The sequence below is a fragment of the Vespula pensylvanica genome, chromosome 13, assembly GCF_014466175.1.
Source record: "Vespula pensylvanica isolate Volc-1 chromosome 13, ASM1446617v1, whole genome shotgun sequence".
Classification (NCBI taxonomy): domain Eukaryota; kingdom Metazoa; phylum Arthropoda; class Insecta; order Hymenoptera; family Vespidae; genus Vespula; species Vespula pensylvanica.
This window is the reverse complement of record NC_057697.1, coordinates 4,044,295-4,058,131: the sequence shown is the minus strand read 5'-3', so window position 1 is coordinate 4,058,131 and position 13,837 is coordinate 4,044,295. Positions and strand designations below refer to the sequence as shown.

Below are 13,837 nucleotides of genomic sequence, written 5' to 3'. Positions count from 1 at the left end.
AAAAAAGAAAAGAAAAAAGATACTTTCAAACATTCCTATCGCCAATATCAAAGTACACGTTCCATCTTACTTTTATATAAAAATTCAATAAAAATTAAATGATCATACAATCAATAATTACAAATTAAAATTACATAATAATAATTATAAATAAAAATGAAATAATTATGAATAAAATTGGATAAAATAAATATTTACATAAAAAAAAAAGAAGTGAAATTAACGAATCATGTAGAATTAATCGTATAACACTCGATGTATACCAAGAAGCAAAATTCATTAGAAATTCGTATCATTTTCCTTTTCATTGTTCTTCAAACCCTTTCGTGTATCTCTTTATCGTTTCTCGTTATCTAGAACCCTCCTATTCCCTCACCCTACTTTCACGTTCGCTTCATTGATCCTCAAAACCGTGCTTTCGCTTACATCCGTTTAAGGGGTGAGACGTTATAATACGAAGTTTCTCTCTTGAAGTTCATTCGTGAAACGTTTCTGAGGAGGAAACGTAGAATGGGGTAGTAGAGAAGTTCGGCAGCCGATACGAGGATAAAATCTATCTGAGAGTGAAAGAAGAGACAGACAGATAGACAGACAGACAGACAGATAGGTAGATAAAGAAAGGACAAGAGAAATTTGTTCGACTTATCTGGCCATTTTGATTTCCCTGCTTATTTTCTCTGCTTTCGAGAGTTGGAAAGTTCGAAACAAAGGCAACCCTACGTGTTTCCTACTCAGAGGGTTAAAAGTTGGTAGAGGGTGGTGGCCGCTGAGTTGAGCCTTCAGGGTTGATAAAGAAAGACAAAAGAGGGATGAAGAGGAGAAATGTTGCATGGATGGTTGGTCAAAGGAATTTACATCACGTTAAATCTTTCTATCTTTATCTATCTATCTATCTATCTATCTATCTATCTATCTATCTTTTTTTCTCTCTATCGCTCATTCTCATATTGTGTTTATAGCATTGTCTTTTTTTATCTCGTTGCTAAATAATTTTTCGGATTAATGAAAATTTGAAAGGAAAGGAAAGGGAACAATCTTTCTTCGTGAATTTTATTTATTTATTCTTTTTTTTTTTTTTTATTCGTTTTTGTTAGTATGTATTATTTTAACAAGTAGTGTTGATTAACTCTTTACTTATTAAATGAAATATATATGTAAATTTCGATGTTCGTAAAATATAGTTGACGAAGTGAATAATGTAAAAATAGATGCACGAATATATCGATTATTTCGAATGATTGATTCAAATTTCTAAGGGAGAATGTATTTGACTCGATAAAGATTGATATAGTTAGGATGAAAAATATTTGAATTTATCTACATGTGAAAATTATATTTTTCATAATGATGGTATCATTGACATTTCTAAAAGAAATTATGATTTTATTGCCAGTTCAATTTATCGTGATGTTTGTTGTACGTATTATTTTTTCTTTTCATCTTTTCATTCTTATATTAGTCAATATATTTTTTAAAGGGTACGATTTTCTTTTTATATAATTATTACAAATCCTACGGACAACATATACAATTTCGAATTATATTTACATACACAAAAATTTGATATATATATATATATATATATATATATATATATATATATATTATCTAGAATATTATTTAGAAATATATATAAAGAAATATATATATTTATTATTATATTATATTTTATTTATTTTATATTACACACACACACACACACACATATTCTTTTTCATACATACATACATATATACGTATATATATATATATTCATTTTCATAAATATATTCGTTTTATACATTTCAAAATAGTTCATACACAGACATCCATAATGACTTAAATAATAAATCGTTATATACGCACAACTATTTGAAAAAACAAAAAAAAAGAAAAGGTGTGGGTAGTTAGAGGAATGCGTGGATGGCTAGTCAAAGGTGATGGAATTTATGCGGAGATACGCGACATCGGAGATGAAAAAGGTCGGACCCATGTTACTTCTCCCTCTCTCTTTCTCTCTCTCTCTTTCTCACATACTTTGTGGAACGTACCACCACTGTAAAAGGCAACACGACGAGAAAAGCGTCTCGCTACGGAGCGTCATTATTTCGTTAATTAAACGAACTTTGGTATCTGCCGCTAGCGAGTGCAATTAAATGGGGGAAGAGAGAACCAGTAAGTGGGGTTGGTACGAGGGGTAAGGAGTTAAGGGTAGTAAGAGAGTAAGAGAGATAGAGCTACAGAGAGACAAGAGGCTACTTCGAAAGAGGTGAGTGAGGACTAAGAAGAAAGGATCGGAAGCATAAGGAAGAAGAAGAAGAAGAAGAAGAAGGCTTCTCTTTGAGAATCTAACTTTGACACCTTGACTTTAACAGTCATGATTATTTCCTTTCGAGAAAGGAAAGTGAAATAATCTCTTTTTATTTCTACGTCGGTAGTTTTCCCTTTTTATCTAGTCTACGTTAAAACGTCTATTGTTATTTGTAACATGATTAACAGAAAGATCTACCATCTATTTACATTAAAGAAATAATTTTTTTAATGTTCGATCGAATTGTTTGATTCTTTCATTGTCTTCTGGTTTTTTTTTTTTTTTTCTTTTTTTTTTGTTTTTCTTTTTGTTGTTCGTTCGTGTTTCGTTATTTTTTTTTCTTTCTTTTTTTTTGCGAGAATTTAGTTGATGACGAGTGAGAAAGTAATTGTTGGAAAAATTGCGATTGATCGGAATCATGAAGAAGAAAGTAAAGATTGCTTTTTATAAATTATTTATAATTTATCTATGGGATTGTTAAATAAAAATTTTTATAATAGTCTTCCAAGATCTATTTCTGTTGTATATATATATATATATATATATATATATATATATATATATATATATACACAAAAATTGTAGGTGCGTGTGTAGGAATTATTTACGTATGAATTATATACAGACATTTGAATAGATAATAAACATATATAATGTATATACGAATGATATGTATGAATACACATATAATTTACTTATGAATTTATTTACATATATATGTATCGATACGTATACGTTTATGTATCGTATATAAGTAATTTATACAAGCGTTCTTTTAATCTTTCTTATTTCTTTCATAGAAATTTGTATATGTCAACGACGATATAAAGAAAAAAAAAAAAAAAAAAAAAAAAGGTAAAGTATACTATCGATGAATAATTAATTCATTCAAATGTGAAGATTTTTGTTATCGAACGAAGCTCTCGTTTTTCTTTTTTTTTTTTTTTTTCATTTAAAAACCAGGATTAAGAAATCTAAATATTATATAAAAGATCATAATATTTAAAGATTATAAGAATATAATTCTACTAATCTAATATAAACATTATATAAAAGATTAAGAAATTTTTAATATTATATAAAAATTATTAGAAACAAAAAAGATCGATTACCATCAAGCAGCTACACACACACACACACACACACACACACACACACACACACACAATGACAGTTCTTTTTTTTTCAAATAACTCGTTCGAAAACTTAACAATCATTTATCTCCGTTACAACGTAACAATTTTCTATTTTCTTTTTTTTTTCTTCCTCTCAATTTTCTAATCTCAATAAAAAATATCTTTTAACAATTTTCTTTCCAAAACCTTGTTTATTCCTTCTCGACACATTCCCTTTGCTTTCATTGAGTTTAAATAAACCATAATAACATTTACCTAAGTTTCACGAAGTAACGTTACCGAAAGAATCAGCTTGGCGAAGGTAACGAAGTAAAAACGTCGTAACCAACTGATTTATCGAAGTTGGACGGTGCCGAGTTGTCGGCCTGTGCGCCATTATTCTCTTCCGGAAATAATAGAAAGAAAAGATAAAAAAGATGAGAGGGACGGGATACACAGAGACAGACAGAGAGAGACAGAGAGAGAGAGAGAGAGAGAGAGAGAGAGAGAGAGAGAGAGAGAAAGAGAGAGAGATAGATAGAGAGAAAGAAAGAACGAAAACGAGAAAGAGAAAGAGAAAGAGAAAGAGAGAAAGAAATTTCTCCTTTCCTTTTGCGGTTTTGTGACGCTTTCAACGAACGAAGTGGTCCGTTTCTCCGTAGCCACGAGAGAAAGAAGAAAACTTCCCTTCCTTTTTTCCGGTAAATCCCTGCATCGTCCTTCTTGTCACCCTCGAGCGCCGTCTGCTTCTAATCTTTTAAAAGGACGAGCTCCTTGGTGTAGCGAATTCTCGCGAATCACGGCGAAACTTCATAAACGTGTCTACTTTATCCTTTTACGTTTTCCCTTTTCATTTCTTTTCTTTTCTTTTCTTTTTTTTTTTTCTTTTTCTTTTTCTTTTTTTTTTTTTCTTATTCTTTCTCTCTTTCTCTTTCTTTTCTCCACCTCCATTTTTTCTCCATCCTTGTTTTTTCTATAGTTTTCGGAATTTCTTTTTTCTTCTTCTTTTATTTATTTATTTTTTTTTATATATATATATTTTTTTTTGATTTATTCTTTCGTTCTTGTTTTAATTTTGCAAAAGTGGATAAAAAAAGAAACGGGGAAGGTCGTGAAAATTTATCTGCACGATGTTTCTTTCTTTTTTTTTGTAATAATTTTATGTATCTGTAAATGTATTATAGATTTGGATTGGTTTGATTTATTGGAATTATATTATTTTATATGTTTCTTATTAGATGTTTCAGTGTTTAGATCGAAGCGTGTTTGAATTAGATCATTTCAGATTTCTCGTAGATAGTGTATTAGAATAAGATTGTCTTATATGGTTAATATGGAATATATTAGAGATTATAATTGGATTAATATCTAATAAAAATATAAAAAAATATACATACATATATATATATATTATACGTTTAAAAATTTTTGCAATAAAAATATAATAATAAATAATTTAAAGAAAAAGAATAAAAATATATAAATATTATATATTCATAATAAAATTATTAATAAATACATTAATATAAACGTATTAACAATATAAACATAAATTAAATAAATATATATATATATATATATATATGAAATATTCTTTTTAATTCTCTCTCTATCTCTATCTCATTGTTTTAATCAAATCCACATTCGACCCCTTTTTAGAGTACATGTTATTATCACAATTAAAATCTCTATATCGCAAACGATTAAACCGCAAGAACAACTTTCTCTCTCATTCTCTTTTCAAATATAGTTACCTCGAAGAATCCTCGAAAATTCTGAACAACTAAACGGATGATCCTACTTCTTCTTTTTCTTTACTTGAATAATTATTTGATATAAAACGAAAATAATGTTATATTAAATAAAATATAAAATCAAAAAATAATATAAATTATTTGATGTAAAAAAAAATAATAATAATATGAATAAAAAATAATACAAATATAATATTATTAGATATAAAAAAAAAAAAAAGATCTTATATTATAAATTAATCGTAATTACAAATCAGCACTTTTATTAAGAGGAGCTTCAAATTTTCGAACCAACATGGAGACGATAAGAGTTGACGGTGATTGTTGCTTCTGAATAACTTTCGAAATCGGTAGAAAAGGAAATGAACGTTATCAAGGATTTCAATGTGCACATTTTAGGTATCGGTGAGGCCTCACAATTCTCTCTGAATGTGCTTTATCAACGGTTACTAGTTGAATAGCATCGGTGAATCCTTTTCCTACTGCTTTTCCATTTTTCTTTCATCTTCATATTTCTTTCTCTCTCTCTTTCTCTCTCTCTCTCTCTCTCTCTCTCTCTATATATATATATATATATATATATATATATTGTATTGGTCTTTATCACTGTTCGCGAATCGCTATCCCTTTCCTTTTCTCTTTTACAATCGAATAAAAAAAAAAAAAGAAAAAATACGATGGAAAACAGAAAAATATCCGAGTAAACAGTAAATTATAAATTACAATTAGAATTACAAATTATAATTACAAAGAGAGTATGGACGATTTAACAGCTGGGATCTCAGTATTTTCTTTCTTTGTATACTAACGGTATATCTTCTCTTTTCCTATGTGAAATGAAAAAACAAGAAGAAGAAAAAAAAAATATATTTTTTCTCTCTTTAATCTTCCCTCAACTCTACCTTTTTATTTTATTCTCTTTATTCTCTTTTTTTTTTCTTTTTTATTTCTCTTTTTTTCTTTTTATTTTTATTAGTTTTCTTTCTTTTGCACGCTTTTAATCTCCTTTGTTAAGAGTTCGTACGCGCCGTATCTCGGGCGTATCGAGTAAATACAGAAATGCAAATGGGGTGCTGCCGTCCGTTCGAAATTATTTCGCTCTGAACTAATTTCACTCCTCTCTCTCTCTCTCTCTCTCTCTTCCTCTTGTTTGTTAATATATGATGAAACGAAAATGTTGAATGGTTAATCTAACGAAGTTAGAAACGAAGATAGATCATTCCGCTTTGAGATATTTCTAATTGGAATAAAAATTTGTTTCTATCTCTTTTCTCTCTCTCTCTCTCTCTCTCTCTCTCTTTCGGTGCAGACGTGATTAAGTAAACTGTGATGATTAGAAACTGTCGTTTCGTTGGATAGCTTAGAAACAGATGTAGAAGGAGGTTTAAACCAAGATTGCCTTCTAGCATGTAAACTGTTGAGGTAAGTCTAAATAACGATCTCTGCTATAATACCAAGACTTTGTGGTATGTATGTATGTATATATATATATATGTACGTGTGTATATATATATATATACTCTGTACACACAACTTTACGATGTTTCATAACTAATGACTCCTAAGAAGTTATTCTTAATACCGCTTATCACATTCTGGCTCTCTTGAGAGTTCTTAAGAAAATCTCAGCTAAACGAATACGCAATAAAAGGATACGATTTCTTTCAGAAAAATTATTTAAACTTCCTTGAATCTCCCTAGACGACAAAGAGTATACAGAATTTCTTTACTCGAGGTTGACTTCCCTTGGAAGACATTAAACTTTTGTTGGATTTTACCTTTTGTTGAAAGTGCACTTTGCTCGAAAATTTATTTATTTATTTATTTATTTATTTATGTATTTATTTATTTATTTGATCTTAGAATTGTTCGGTATCAAACGAAGTCTTTGAAATTTCGTTTGGAAAAATTTAATAGATAAGAAAGTAAAGAGAGAGAGAGAGAGAGAGAGAGAGAGAGAGAGAGAGAGATTGGATGTTATTCGAATCGTTATTTCAATTATTAAATTCGTTCTAACATTAATTTCAATATGTGACAGGATTACGAATATGCGATTTTATTAAAGAAAAGAAGAATAGAAATGATCTTGAACGAATACTTTTTAATCCACTTTACTATCTCGAATGAAAAACGAAAAGAAGTATGAATACAAAATATGATACAAAATAATGAGAATAATTAGTTATGAAATAAATATAAAGTGATTAATTAATTTTTTATTAAAGGAACATTTAATAATTCGCGAGATAAAATATACGAGATAGAAAATATACAGATAGAAAGAATTAGAAAAATTTTCTAAATTATAATCCCGTTCGTTATATTCGATCTAATTTTTAAATTAATTATAATAATTAATCTAACGAGTAGCAATTTTAATTAAAAAAGAAAAACTATTCTATTTATTCTATTTATATACAAACTCTATTGTATTTATTCGATTCGAATTAACAATTTTTATATATATATATATATATATGATCGAAGATGATAGATATCCATCAAATTAACTTTAAGTAATTAAATCAATCAGATATCAATAAATATTTAATATAAAAATTAAATAAGATTTGCAATCGATCAGAATAGAAGGTTTTTGGTTAAAGGATTCGAGAATAGCTTAGCAATGGCGTGATAGAACATCGCGTAATCTAAGCTTGCTATTGGCGAAATCTATACTGTAATCGATTGTTAAGAGGATTGTGTTCTTTGATAACATCTGTTCCCATCGTGACTCGGCGATCGATCGATCGAGCGAAGATTCGATTTGAGTGCAACGTCCATCTTCTCATCTCTCTCTCTCTCTCTCTCTCTCTCTCTCTCTCTCTCCATCTATCTATCCATCCATCCATCTAATTCTAATAAGGAGCTTAGCTGTTTCCATATACGTACCCATCTTATAAAAAAATTTAGTTTAATATCCAAACGAGTTTGTTCGAAGTGATATTCCTCGAATTGCAAAAATTATAAAGAATTACTCTTTTATAGGTGTGTGTGTGTGTGTGTGTGTGTGTGTGTGTGTGTGTGTGCATGATGCATGTATATAATATTTTATTAGTTATATAAAATTAAAATCGAATCAATTAATAATATGATTAATAATTTACAAATATTTCAAAGCTTGATTAAAATAATTACAAATATTGAAAAGTTTCATTAAAAGCACACAGACACACATACATCGTACATTCCAAAATCAAACAAAAATTATTTGCAACAATCGAATTAGTCCGAAGTATGAAAGAGAGAAACATCGCACACGCGAGGTTAAAAACTCCAAGATTAAAAACGCGAAATTAAAAATCACGTGATATTGCGATTACAAGTTTCAAAAAAAAAAAAAAAAAAAAAAGAAAGAAAGAAAGAAAGAAAGGAAGAAAAAAGAAAAAAGATAACAAGAAAATGAAGATGAATCAGCAAATAAATGACAAGTAAATGTACAATATTTAATCAACAACATAGGCACGAGTTTCAACCCTTTTCTAAAAGGCACAGTGGATACTACGCGAGGATGACTATGTCTGATTAGAAAGCGTTGGGTGTGGCCTGGTACGACGACGACGACAAAAGCGTCTACCCGTTAACATTTCCCTTTACGCCCACTTGAAAATACCCTCTACTTTTAGGGGGAGGGTTGAGGTAGATGAGGTAAAGATATCTCTTCTTTATAACGTAACCACCCTTTTACTTTTCTTTTCATTTACCTCCCGTACTAGTAGCTATCAAGAAAGTAGGTTCAACGTATACCTACGTATACCTATCTAATACTAACTCGAGTTGCTTTTGGTGAAGTGTCTCGAAGATAGATAGAAGGAAAGATAAAGAAAAGTAATGAGGATGAGTATAGAGAATTGAGAACGTTAAAGGTGACGAAAGAAAGAAGAAAAGTAAGAGAGAGAGAGAGAGAGAGAGAGATGGAGATGAAGAAGATGGTCGTCCAGAGTAAAAAGAAGGATCATGGATAAGGACGTTGCTTGGTCCAGAGGATGAGGATTTACCTCATGCTAAAGCTGCCACCACTGTCGTCGTACAGTTTATTACGTGCTCGCCTTTATGATATTCCAAGCTTCAAAAATGCATTAAGCCCGCATAAAGAGCCTTGGAACAGACTACCGGTAGTTTAGTATATGCCACCATCTTCTTCACTGTCGACGTTCTTGTGTCAACGTTGTCGTCGTCGTCGTTGGCGTCTTCGTCGTCGTTCGTGTCGTTGTTATAAGACTCCTACCTCAGGACGGGCCATCAAACTTTAAAGCTTCGACTAGGAAGGACCTATCCTACGTTGAATCGAACAGGGTCATCTTCTTCAGTCTTCCTACATCCGGTAAGTCACGAACCATCGTTTGTTCCCTTTAAACGTGGCTACATCGATCACTAGATAGCTCCAAAATCGTTCGATGATAGACATCAAAGTAACTAACACTTTGGGGACTACCTATGTATGTTATATGTATGTATGCTGTTTCTTTATTTAAGAACGTTTAAATAAATAACTAGATTCTTGATGGATAGTCCTTCGAGAGTTTACCAAGATGTTTCGATAGTTTCCTGTTTTGATAGTGTGATGTTATCTTCTTAAGATAATGTTTAATTGTAGATCGTATAATGTTATATTTTTAGGTTAAGGTTTGATCGTCCATTGCATTTTTTCTTTTTTTTTTTTTTTTTTTTTTAATATAATTTGGTTATTTTGTGGAGATTTAATTATTATATTTTTAGGATAAGATTTCATTGTCAATCATGTAATATTATATTTTTTAGGATAAGACGCGATTTTGCTTCGTAATGTTTAATTATGTTTTTTTTTTTCTTTTCTTTTTTCCAATAATGCTTAATTGTCAATCAGATTTTTAGGATTATATTTTTAGATTAATGTTTTTTATTGTGTTACGTTACTCTTAGAATAATGTTTAATTGTAGATCACATAATTTTTAGGTTAAGGTTTCATCGTCCATTGCATAATGTTATAATTTTACAAATATCATTTGTTTAATTTATCGAAGTTTAATTATTACGTTTTTAGAATAATTCTTGTCAATTATAGCTTCATTGTTAATTACATAACATTTTTAATCTTGTTACATCATATAAAATTATCTCTTTAAAATAATGCTTCATTGTCAATCATATAACACTATATTTTTAGGATATAACTTGATTAATTTACCATATCTAATTACATTTTTAGAATAAAATTCGATTGTGTTACGTCACTTAAAATTACATTTCAGTAACAGTGTTTGTCAATCACAAAAAATTATATTTTTAGAATAAAACTTGGTTAGTTTATCGAGTCTTGATTGCTATATTTTCAGGATAAGGCTTGATTATTAATCATATAACTTTACATTTTTTATATAAGCCTCGATTATATTACGCCATATAAAATTACATTGTTAAAATAATGCTTAATAGTAAATCACCTAACATTATATCTTTAGGATTAAACTTTCTTAATTTGTCGAATCTAAATTGTTAAACTTTTAAGATAAAACTTTACTGTCAAAATCGCATAAAATTTTATTTTTAGTGTATAAAACTTGTTTAGTTCGTCGTATCGAATTATAAGATTTTTTATTAAAACCTTTGATAATCGATCACGTAAAGTGACATGTTTCGGGGTAAATCTTTATTACATTGCAGATAAAATTACGTTTAAAAGATAAAACTAAATTGCTTGTCCCAGAAAATTACGTTTCTTCTTCGTCGACGAATTTCTTAAATCGAAGGATACGTTTAGAACGCACGAGAACATTTATTTTGAAAAAAAAAAATTAGATTACCAAGGATTAAGATAAAATTCTTTCCTTTCATGCGAGATAAGGATTAAAGCGAGTTTCTAAAGCGAATCGTTCGCTTTTAAGAACATTATACCAGAAAATCCAAGCTAGATTCGTAACTTGGAATGCGTTCAACAGTGAGAAGAAGAAATTTATAATGGTAGGAAGATATGGCAGCTAAGGAGGGATCCAAAAAGAGACAGAGAAAGAGAAGGAGAGAGAGAGAGAGAGAGAGAAAGAGAGATGGAGTAACGAAGAGGAAGAGAAGCCAAAGTGGGTTCTCAAAGAACGACAACCCCAACACGTGTCCGCTCAAACACGCTTCGTCGGTTATTTAGACCGGCATGACTCCTGCACGTTCCTCACTTCAAACCTAATATTACGTAGTTTCCAGGGAAGAGCTTCGTGCCAGTGACAGTTTGTAGGAAGAACGATAGCGAGATGATTTGTCGTTACCCTTAACGTTATCGATCTTTGTCTTATCATTTGATCAGAAATCGTCTTATTTTATCGAACTCCTTTTGTCTGATTCGTTATTTATTCGAAGTAGAATATTTTCTTTGTTTATTTCATACGTTACTATTCTTGTTAATTTCGTTTGTTAATCTTAATAAAGGAAATTTTCTAATCGGGGTATTATGTTTTATTATTATTATTATTGTTATTATTATTGTTGTTGTTGTTGTTGAAATTTTTATAATAATAAAAATAATAATGATAATAATAAATATAATAATAATAATAATTATTATTATTATTATTAGAAAATTGAAATTATTATAGAATTTACATTATTTTAAGAAAGAAGTGCAAATTGAATCTTAAGATCAGACTATTATATTAATATTATTATTGTTGCAATTATTATTATTATTATTATTATTATTATTATTATTATTATTATTATTATAGTATTTAAATTATTTCACGAAAGTTCGAATTGGATCTTTATACTACTTTACTACATTATTATTATTATTATTATTAATATTATATGTATTATATTATTTTATTATAACTATTATTATTATTATTAATATTATTAGATTTATATTATTATAAGGAAATATTGCAAATTGAATCTTAACACCAGGCTATTACATTATTTTTATCATCATCATTATAATCACCATCATCATCAGCATCATCATCATCATCATCATCATCATCATCATCATCATCATCATCATCATTATTATTATCATTATTATTATTATTATCATTATTATTAGATTTAAATTGCAACAAAGAGATATCAATTGAATCGTAATACCTGACTGCTACTTTGCGATTATTATTATTATTATTATTATTATTACATATATACTATATTAACATTATTATATTATTATTAATATGTTCACGTAGTTTTCATAAAACAAAAAAGAAAACAAAAATTCGTACAAATCGAATTCCAACGTTAGAACTAACGAATATCCGTGAAACTAACATACTTCACTTACTTGATATCGTCGATCAAATTATACATATGCCCTTAAACGTATGAATATATATATATATATATATATATATATATATATATAATAAAACATTAACGATTCATTAAGTAAGATAAACCTAATCATTAATTCATACATAATTAATAGAATTCGTTTCGATAGCAATAGGCCTTTCGCCTATCGTATTCCTATTGAAATGCCTTTCCATTGTGGATTTGATACATTCGCAAATCTATAGAAACATTTATCAAGAGATATCAGCCATTGTTATTACTGTTATTATTATTGTTATATTTCTCTTCAAGTACGTAGTACATTATAATATCGTATAATAAATTTGATGTTAATCATAATTAGCGGGAACAAACCTATACGCATACACTCACGCACACGCGTATTATACATATAACAAATACATACATATACGCACATATACACGCACGCACGTACGTATGCACGCACGTAAGCACGTATAAATGTACGCATGTATGCACACGTACATATATTATACATACACGCTCATATTCGTTAGCTTTGCATGAGAAAAACGATCGATCTATCGATCGTTCGATCTTGGAACGGGCGATCATACAAATGCTAAAGAAACAAACATTCAAGATAAATCGTAATTGCGATGGTTCTACCAGCGAATACTAATACGAATGTAATATCATAACAATATCACTCTCTCTCTCTCTCTCTCTTTCTCTCTCTCTCTCTTTCTCTCTCACACACACTCACTCACTGAATTGCATTTACAGCCAGTGATCACGTCCAACTTCCCTTTCATTACCGCAATGACGATAGCGTCCGTAGCAACAATAAATTTATTATGTCCGTATATCGAAAGCTAGCATCGCGGAATCCACAATGATGATATTATTTTGCACTCACGTACTTCCTATACGTCACCGACCAAGCGGGAATACGAATGTGTTTCTCTCGATATCAGAGAAGATAACAAGAAATTAATAATTTTCACGGGATAAGAGATAGTTAAATTAGAAAGGTTGATATCGAGTAGATAGAATGTTTTTTTTTTTGTTTATATATACATATGTAAAGAATGTATATAAAAAAACACATTCTATTATATATATATATATATATATATATATATAATTTATTATAATCTATATATAACTGTGTGTATATATTATATATATATATTTTATGTATGTATATATATAACATATTACAATTTATATATAATCTATATATATATATATGTGTGTGTGTGTGTGTATAATAATAGAATGTATTTTTTTCTTTATATATTCTTTATATATCTCTATATAAAGAAAAAAATGTGTGGGTGTATATATGGATATATATATATATATATATATGTGTGTATATGTGCTATATATATGTTATATATAATAACAAATAAAAATATACGAAATTTAATCGTTTTTGCTTTTTCAAAACTAAACG

The 13,837-nt window shown here is 28.8% G+C and overlaps 1 protein-coding gene across 2 annotated transcripts in view; it reads right to left on the bottom strand.

The window, feature by feature from the left end:
- The window catches only part of LOC122633907 (beta-1-syntrophin), a 543,550-nt gene that overhangs the window by 79,156 nt on the left and 450,557 nt on the right, over positions 1 to 13,837 (bottom strand). The gene's annotated exons all lie outside the window — the stretch shown is intronic.